This window comes from Meleagris gallopavo, chromosome 1, assembly GCF_000146605.3.
Source record: "Meleagris gallopavo isolate NT-WF06-2002-E0010 breed Aviagen turkey brand Nicholas breeding stock chromosome 1, Turkey_5.1, whole genome shotgun sequence".
Classification (NCBI taxonomy): domain Eukaryota; kingdom Metazoa; phylum Chordata; class Aves; order Galliformes; family Phasianidae; genus Meleagris; species Meleagris gallopavo.
Window position 1 is genome coordinate 118,119,472 of NC_015011.2, and position 9,263 is coordinate 118,128,734.

Here is a 9,263-nt window from a genome sequence, read left to right on the forward strand (position 1 = left end):
GAAGCCGCGGCCCCGCGAGAGGAAGGCCGCGCGGTTGTGTTATTTGAGGAGATTTCACCTAGAGCCGCTGATCAAAGCTAATGCAAAATAAATGTCTGCCTTTAATAGTCTGATTCCTCTAAGCCCTTGACACTGGGAATTGGGATTTCCCAATGCTATTAGCGCTTAGCAGTAGGTACTCCAGACCAGCCAAGAACAAGGGATTAAGAGGTATTTGTCTAAACTAATTTCTCTCTGTATACCCGGTCTATAGAGACTGGTGTTACCCTGCTGGAATTGTGCAACACTGCTAATTGGCTACAAATCTAACAGTGGCAGGGCTCCCACCACAGGCTGCCTTGTATTCATTCCCCCACTCACACCCGGGCCCGGGGACACGGCCTGCTTGGTGCGGCCACCCCGCAGCAAGGTCCCTCCTCTGGGTACCCTGTGGGAAAGCAAATTAGTCACAAAATATCATAATTATAGTAGAAATAGGACTGTATGGCGCAGGATCCTCAAGCTTTTATTTATGTGAGTGAACACTCAGGATGGATTTGTCTGAGTTTGGGCACATGTTGTACCGTCATTCGTATCCTTTCCAGAATAAGAGATGAAAAACTTGCAGAGATGGCTGTGATTCCTTGCAATTCCTCCCTCTAGGCTGGTTTGCACCCTGACTTGACCAAGCATTTACTTCTTTACCGCCCCAGCACAACACATCCAGCCAAGGGGAAGACTTAGGAGCCACTAATGGTGCATTTCACTATTGATTATTTTGAAGTGGTGGCAGGAATCACCCAGCAAAACTGTTCAGTAGTGGACAAAGGTCTCAGTTTCCAAGATTAAAATTTGCTCTCACAAGGGCTCTGATGGCAATCTAGACAGCCATATGAATCAGACAGGACCACAGGTCCTTCAGAGTTATCTTTTCAGGATGAAGTACTGCATCATAATTACTTTGAGTACAAAGATCATCCTGAACTTGTGAATCTATCCGCCACCTATATCACATTTATCTGGAAACCTGCATGCTAGGAAATAAATAAGTAAATAAATGAAAACTGAAGTTCACCACCAGGCAGTTCAGCTTGCTAGCCCATGTCACTCCTACTAATAAGACGGAGGTCCAGTTTTTTGGTTTGCCTGGGCCTCAGAGTGAATTGTCTTGGGCCACATAAGTTTATTCAAAAGTAATGCCTCCCATTTATTTCTATGAAAACAATAACAGCCACAAGGAGCACAATAACACTGTTTGGTAGAGCAAATTCTCAGCTACAAAACACTATTTTTCAACACAGTCACCACTGTAGACTACGCATTTTTGCCAGAGATGAACAAGCGTTTGCAAGCCACGCCTTAGCAGAGGTGACCCATTGTTACAGTTACCATTGCTGGAACATACCACCTACTACCTCACTATGCTAATACCCCCTGATGTGGATGATGAATGTCAGTGGTTGCCATTTTTTTCCACATGGAGGAATTCAGTGGCAAACTTTGGTTCATGAACACTTCCATGCTAGATGCCATTGTGTCAGACTGCCCCTCTTCTGCTGTCTCTCTCATGGCAGCAAAATGTATTGGAATACTGGTGGTAATGTTCAACCTCTACTGCCATACCACCAACATCCACCTCTGATATCACGGGCCAACATCAGAAAATGGGAAGCATTACTTCTTGAGTAACCTTCATAAAATATGTAATATAGTTAATGTATATAAAGTAACAAAACCTATTTTATTTTTTTTTTAATTAAAACATAAAAAAGCAACAAAACCAGAAAACCAGAAGGATATGTGACGCTGTGTTTGTGATATTAACGAATCAGCCTGGTTTGATAGCATTGGCTGCCATTCTCAGTGAACTCTCCAAGCGTTCGTCAGAGATTTTTGATGAAATGTTACTCTTCCTGTACAAATGCGTGTATTGCCAAAAAGCGGTAACATGAATAAAGTGTGATTGCAAAGCGAGAGATATTTCCCTCTGGTAAGAGATGTCTTAGAGAAGTCTGGTAGACATGATCAGATTTTTGATAGCAATTCTGTACATTCAATTTGAAAATTCACATGTAATTTATTTATGTTGACTCCAAATGGAGTTACAAATAAACCAAGAAATTGTTTTTTTTTTCAGCCATCTTGAAACCTATTTTCAAATTCCTGTGTCATAAATGGAAAGCAGAAAGTACAACTGCATATTTTTCACTGTTCACAGGACTGTGTTTAACCAGTGTATCAAAATCCATAGTTATTTGCCTTCACGTGAGTTAGCACTGCACTGTGACCCATGTCCCGGTTTCAGCCCAGATGGGGTTCACAGAACATCAATGTTCAGTTGGTGCTGAGGGGCCGGGCCTTTGGGCAGCTCTGATGGCACAGAGCAGGGAGTGGCCACAGTATGATCTGTGCCAGCCCACTGTGGACATGTTTGTACTAATAATAGGTGCACAAAATTGCACCTATTGCAAAAAAAGATTGCAGTTCACTTTGGTTTCCATCCTCCAGACCTGTGGACTAAGCCTGAGGTCTGTGATTTGTACATGTAAGATCTGTTGGGCTTAACATCTTCTAATGCCTCACCTACAACAAATACCTGTGAAACTCAAGTAGCATCTTACACAGCAAAACACCAAAAACACTATTGCAAGAGTGGTCATTTAAAAAGCTTTTCAGCATTCACTGCTGCATCTCTGCACATGCTGCTGAATGCAAGCACTCTCCTATACTGAAAAAAATCACAGAATGAAATACTGTCTTTACTGACGAGGATGGAAGTGTTCAAAATTTCAACAGGTGCAGAGTCTTCCTGAAAGAGGACACCAAGCTTCAGCAATTTGGTGGGTGGAGTGGTGTGCCATGCAGTTAGAGGGACTAAAGCCAAGCTGGCCATGTATGTCCTTTGCCCTCCCTTACATATAAGCTGCTGTAAGGTTAACAAATGTTGCCTGTTGATGTGGAATGCGTTATTGTCCTACAACAACTCTGAGATAGCATCAATTTTAATCTCAATCTATGAGATAACAGGAAGATCCTAGCCAAGAATCAAATGAACAATAAAAAAAGTATTGGTCCATGAACAAAGAAGACTAATTCAGTTAAGATTCCAGCATATAAACTTTCATTGATTAAATCTTTCAAGCTAGAAATTGCATGGCCTTAACTAGCGTGCTTCTTGAAACACGTGCAGAGAATGTGGCAAACTCAGAGGAAACTTCATCAGTACTAGGATAGAGAAGGATAGGTGAGGGAGCAGAAATATATGATGAAGATCATTCTAAGTATTTCCCTTCTGTGCAAGATATATCTAAAACATCATCAGTGTTCACCAGAACCAGAGTTTGTCTGCTGACAAGAAAAGTGCCCCCACTAACTTTGCACAGCAGACGGAGGCCAAACTGCCCAGCACCCTTCTCATTACAGGAGAAGTGCCCCTTTCAATGAGGCACTTCAACAGTTGTCTACCTTTGAACGTGTAAATACCCCCATTAAATCTGGTGGATCAGGGCCAAAGCTAATTAACTTAGTAATGCTTTGCATCAAAATCTCTTTTGCAATACATAGCACTCACAAACGGAAAGACGGGGGATTAATTAAACAAACTATTTCAACAAGAAAGTTGAACAGGTTAGGACTGGGTTAGGACTAAAGAGCATAATGATATCCTTAGTGGAAGCCAGTGAAGCAAATTAAACCAATAGGAATTTGTGGAGGATTTTTTTCTGTTTGGCTTTAGATTGTTTTGTTTTTTGTGATATAGATGAATTGGGTCTGGCAAACCAGCCAACCTTAGGTCCAAGAGGCCATGTACTTTTTATTTATATTACTTCTTTCAATTGTCCCTACCAAACAGGCTCAACTCAAACTGTGCCATGAGCAGCATCTTTGTAGTACTTCCAGGTATCAGAACAGGCCACAAAAAATCTTCTATGACTTGCAATAAAACAAAAATGGAAGCCAAAAAAGGAAGAAAAGATAGGAGGAAGAAAGAAGGCAAACCAACGTATAATTTCAGACATGATTTAAACATGAACCTAGATGCATTCAGAGCTTGTGTTCACTGTGCCCAACTTGGTGGTCTGTATAGAAAGAAACAGGCTTGATAATATGCTGTACTGCAATGGACTAATTCCAATTGTGCTGGGCTATTCTCACTAACAGAACAAGAAAAGAAAAAATAAGGAAATTAAGTTACTGGAATGATATTTGAGAAAGTAAAATAGTAGCTGCAGCACTGCAGGCTCTCTGGTTGGGTCCAATTCTCTAAAGTACCATGGAGTGTATGGGCAGCACCATCACTTAGTTGATGTCAACTGAACAGTGCCAGTTTGTGCCTTCTGAGGATCTGGCCTTTAAACTCACTCAGGCTGTGTCAGCAACGGAGTGGCCTCTTGCAACCTTTCCGCAACACTGCTAAATCTTTAATGGTTTGGCGCTGCTAGAAATCATTCCATTTTGTAAGAGGGAAGTAAGTGGTATTTCACCTGCCTGGGAGGCTCCTTCCCTTCCAGCTGATTAAGGAGGAAACACTACATAACTTCAGTCCTTCTAATATGACAGGCGGTAATGAATAGCTGAGATGACAGTGATAGTTGCATCCTATGGCCAGTCTATTTCCTATATGTATTTCTTGTGAATGTAGGAAATTATGGGCAAGCAACGAAAGTAGCATCCTAGACAGTGATAAACACTCCAGACACAGGTCAGTGTGAAACTGGCATGCCCATATTTGTTACTTATTGGCATATACATGTTTTTGCAAGGTCTGTCATGAATTAATTGTCAGTCAAGGACTGCACAACTGTAGTAGAGTTAGATTTTTTTTTTTCCTTCATCAGGAACTGTAACTTGAATGTATGTAAAGAACAGTGTACATGCAATATACAGCATAAAATGGATCTGTTGTCTGGATCCATCACCGAAACAAGAGAGACTTTGGGGCATTTTTGCAAAAAACAAGTCCAATTCTCTTTTAATTGCAAGACATAATAAATATTAATTTATTCAGACAGATTAATCTCCCTGAAACACACTCCTATTTAGAAAGTTATATAGTTTGATAACCCCCAGAACTGTAGGAAACAATCCAGACTGAACATAGGCTTTTGACATTACACTAGGGAAATAACTACCTTAACAAACAACATCTCTGTGCCTGAACCCTCAGTTCCAACAATCATATACATTTGTGCATGAAAAAACCTACAAGAATATTGACATGCCAAAATGTTTGCACAATCACTGCCTGTGAAAGGTTGTTCACAGATAGAGTCTTAGGCAAAAGCATACCCTCAGAGACATTACAACTCTGCCAAAGTCATGGAAAGCCAACAGTTTTCTACCGTGTGAGGAACAATAGAGCTATTCTAGACAAGAATTATTGCTGAAAAGTAGAGGCTGAGGATAGTCATAATTTTCTTTTCAGAACACCAAAAGCTGCTGTGCTGTTGCCACAGCTGTGTTAATGCTGCCACAGGACATACCCTATCCACTGGAAAAGCTAAAAGTGCAGAAATCAGAGGCTGAAGAGGAATGCATAAGCTTTTCCTTCTGTATTCCCCACTCCACAAGTACACTCCCAGGGGTTGTATATGTATCTTTTTTCCACAGATGGCAAAAATGAGTCCTGAAATCTGCACTCTAAGAAATCAGAGATCCTGGAACAAGGACCATGTTCTCCCGGGGCAGGTTCTTGCCTTGTGGAATTTGAGCCAATTTAGGCATAACGAAAGCTCTAGGTTTATTACCCCTACCCACCCGACTCTCCAGGTAAAATGATGTGCATACATTCACACTGATCTTCCTCATCTCTCCGCCCTCACCCCTCTGTAAGCCTCTTTAATCTCCTGCCTGGCACTGCAAACCTACTGCCTTCCTTCTCAGGTAGGAGAAGGAACCTACTGCCTGTTGCCCAGTTTAAGGATCAAGAGTTAAGAAGAAAAAAGTCAAGGCCGTCATGGACTTATGTTAAAACTGGCACTCTCACACATGATATGCCAGTTAGGAGTTATCCATCAGTGCCATTGACAGCAGTACTACTCAGGGCATCACTGACAGACTGAGAGCAAACACTGGTCAAAAGAAGAGTTTGTCTCTGGAGAGGTTTCAAGACATAGGAAAAAAATAAGTAATGTGGATCAGCAAATAAGTCAGTGCTTTCTGAAGCTTTAGACCTAATAAAACCAATATACCTACATCATCACTAACGCATTGTTATCCTAAGACATTTTAAAAAGTTTGGTTAGACATACTAGAATAAGAGGGGTAAGAGGCTGGCTGGATAATCACAGAATTACAAATGACAGGATGGCTGATGTTGACAAGGCCCTCTGAGTCCAAGACCCAACCCGTGTCCCAGCAGGGACACCCACAGCAGGGTGCCAGGCCCACGTCCAGGCAATTTTTTAATATCTCCATGGAGGAGACCCCACAGCCTCTGAGTGGCTTGTGCCAGTGCTCCATCAGCTGCACAGCACAGAAGTGCTGCCTGGTGTTCAGAGGAAACCTCCTGTGCCCCAATTTGTGCACACGGCTTCTGGTCCTGGCACTGGACAACACTGGAAGAAGCCCAGCTCTATCCTCTTTACACCCTCTCTTCAGGAATTTATAGACACTGATAAGATCTCCCTGAGCGTCTTCTTCTCCAGTCTGAACAGTCCCAGCTCTCTCACCATCTCCTCACAGGAGAGATGTTCCCATCCCTTCATCATCTTGGTGACCCTTCATTAGACTTTCTCCAGTATATCCATGTCTGTCTTTTACTGGGGAGCCCAGAACTGTACTCAGCACTCCAGGTGTGGCCTCACCAGTGCTGAGTAGAGGGGAAGACACACCTCCATCCACCTGCTGTCAATACTTTGCCTACTGCAGTCTGGGATACTGCTAACCTTCTTGACCGCAAGGGTATATTGGGGTCTATCACTCAGCTTTTTGAAACTGTCATGTTTCAAGTGAAATCCCAAACACACATGATATAGTAATGTCAAGCATCTGTCCTAAGAGAGATATTCTTCAGACAAGAGTTTGTTTTGAATCTTTGGAGAGGAATAGGACTATATCCATTCCATAAGCTAACATTATCAGAGACATCCAATATGGTTCGAAACTATTTACACTGAACTGCTTTTTATTGAGCCTCACATCATTCTAGACTCAGCAGAAATGTGCATAGCTGATACAGATATTCACAGAGATTTTTATTTGGTCTAAATAAATCTGAATAAACAATAAAAGGTTAAGTGTTATTTTTTTCAAAGCCTGAAACGTAGGCAAACAAATTGAGGGTAGAGAACTCAATTATCTGAAGCAGAAGCTACTGGCAGTTACACTCAGCAGAGCTGAATAATTTTCAATTACTCTGGGAGAAGAGGTCACCAAAATATGTTTCCCAATCTGTACATTCCTAAGCTCAGATCTCCTGATGTTACAAATGCCCACTACCAGCGTAATTTAGTATTTTTTTTTCCACCAATCACCCTTTCGCCTACTTTGATCTCTTAAATCAAGTTCTTTCCTCAGGGCACCTGCATTAAGTTTACCCTAAATATGTGCCTTCAACAGAGAGCTCATTTGAACTCCCGCTTTCGGAAAGCCAAACTTCACTGCATCACAGCCAGCCACTTTCCCAGAGAGATGTGACAGGGGCTGCAGCAGTACTCGTCTGCCCCAGAGTGCTAAGTGCATTAACCCAACAAAACAAGGAGATGGGTCCTATCCAGGAGTGACATATCCCATCCCCTGTTCCCAGCTGTATCTGCACATCCCCACTAAATTTGCGGGTTTTCCCAACAGAGACTGCAGAATCTCAGCAGGCTTGACCAGTAGGCAAGAGAAATCTTTGGTATACTTGACTACGGCTCCTACCAAACAACAAAGAGCCTTAAATGCTGCTTACAGCTTTGTTGCATCTTCCTGGCTTTGAGACTTCTTCTCTGTTAGCATCATTTTTCTGGCACTACGAGTTTCCTGCAGTGGTTTTTCCTCGGCTTTTCTCTCAGCAATGTTTTTTCAGTGTGAGTTTTTCTTTCCAGGAGGCAACGGGAACAGAAGTTACATTTTACATCACAAAGCAGCTCCATCACCATAAAAGGAGAAAGGAGACTTTTGCTTTGGTGTGTATCACACACATATATAACAAACAACATATGGTGCCAGAATGGTAAAATGTCTAGCATATGGAATGAACAAGGAAATTTTCTGTGTACTTCTGTTTTCATATACGGCAGCACCTAAATGTGGCAATTACGGTATCAGGAAAGATGCTCAAATGTTTATCTCTCCATTAGGACTTTACACTGCTATCTGGTCTAAATGGTGCGGTGAATCCCAACAGGAGAAGCTTTTATGATGATAGTGTCATTTTTACAGCAAATATAAGCTGATGATTTTCAGTGGAAGGAGAAAGCCACTGAAAATTGACTAACCTACTTTTTAGTCAGAAAAGAGACGTTTCATTTAAAACCTTTGTATGAGAGAGGCAATCCATTTATCATCAAATACCTGCCCATACCGTTGCTAGTGTGTGTGGAGAGAAGGTAAAAGAAGAAAAATAAATCCATTTCCTTATTTCCCACACAATGTGCATAAGCTGCCCACTATGTATAAAAGAGGTTTTGAACTGGCTAGTAATGAAATAGCTTCTGGACAGAAAAGCTCCCTCACTTTTAGATTCACTGCTTCTTTGGAGGTCTGTGGCCATTGTTAGCTTCCCAGTGGGGGGGTTCTCTCTTTCTGAGCCCGGCTTATATTTGGCGATCTTGGGGCTATTACAGGGCAGAGAGATGGTGTGCTTTTCTTATTCTGCTGCCTTTGGTGGGACTGTGGGCAAATTGCTTCACCTCTGCAAGCCATTGCTTGCCCCTTTATAAACTGGGTTTAAATCATACAACCTGACAAAGCAGGCTTAATAAATTAATGCTGTCAAGTAGTATCTTCTTCTGGAGGATTTCAAAAAACTTCTCTGGAAATCCTCCTGCAAAAGATGCAACCATACTTTATTAGGCATGGATCTCTGTGGACTTTTGGTTTTCTCCTTGGCAAATACAAACCTTACCATGTCATCCCTCCACTGTATTAAAATGAAATAAATCTGGATGACACTGATGAGAAACAGTAGCAGCAGTATCTTGCTGTGGGATGATGGACCCCTTTTGTAGGTCTTGATTGTGTAAGGAAAAAGGAAAGGAAAAAAAGATAAACTTTGAGGTTTAAAAGTCCTTCGAGCTTTGCAGACTATACCACACCTGCAATTCAGAACATCCTCGTGTTTTAAGAAAACTGTAATA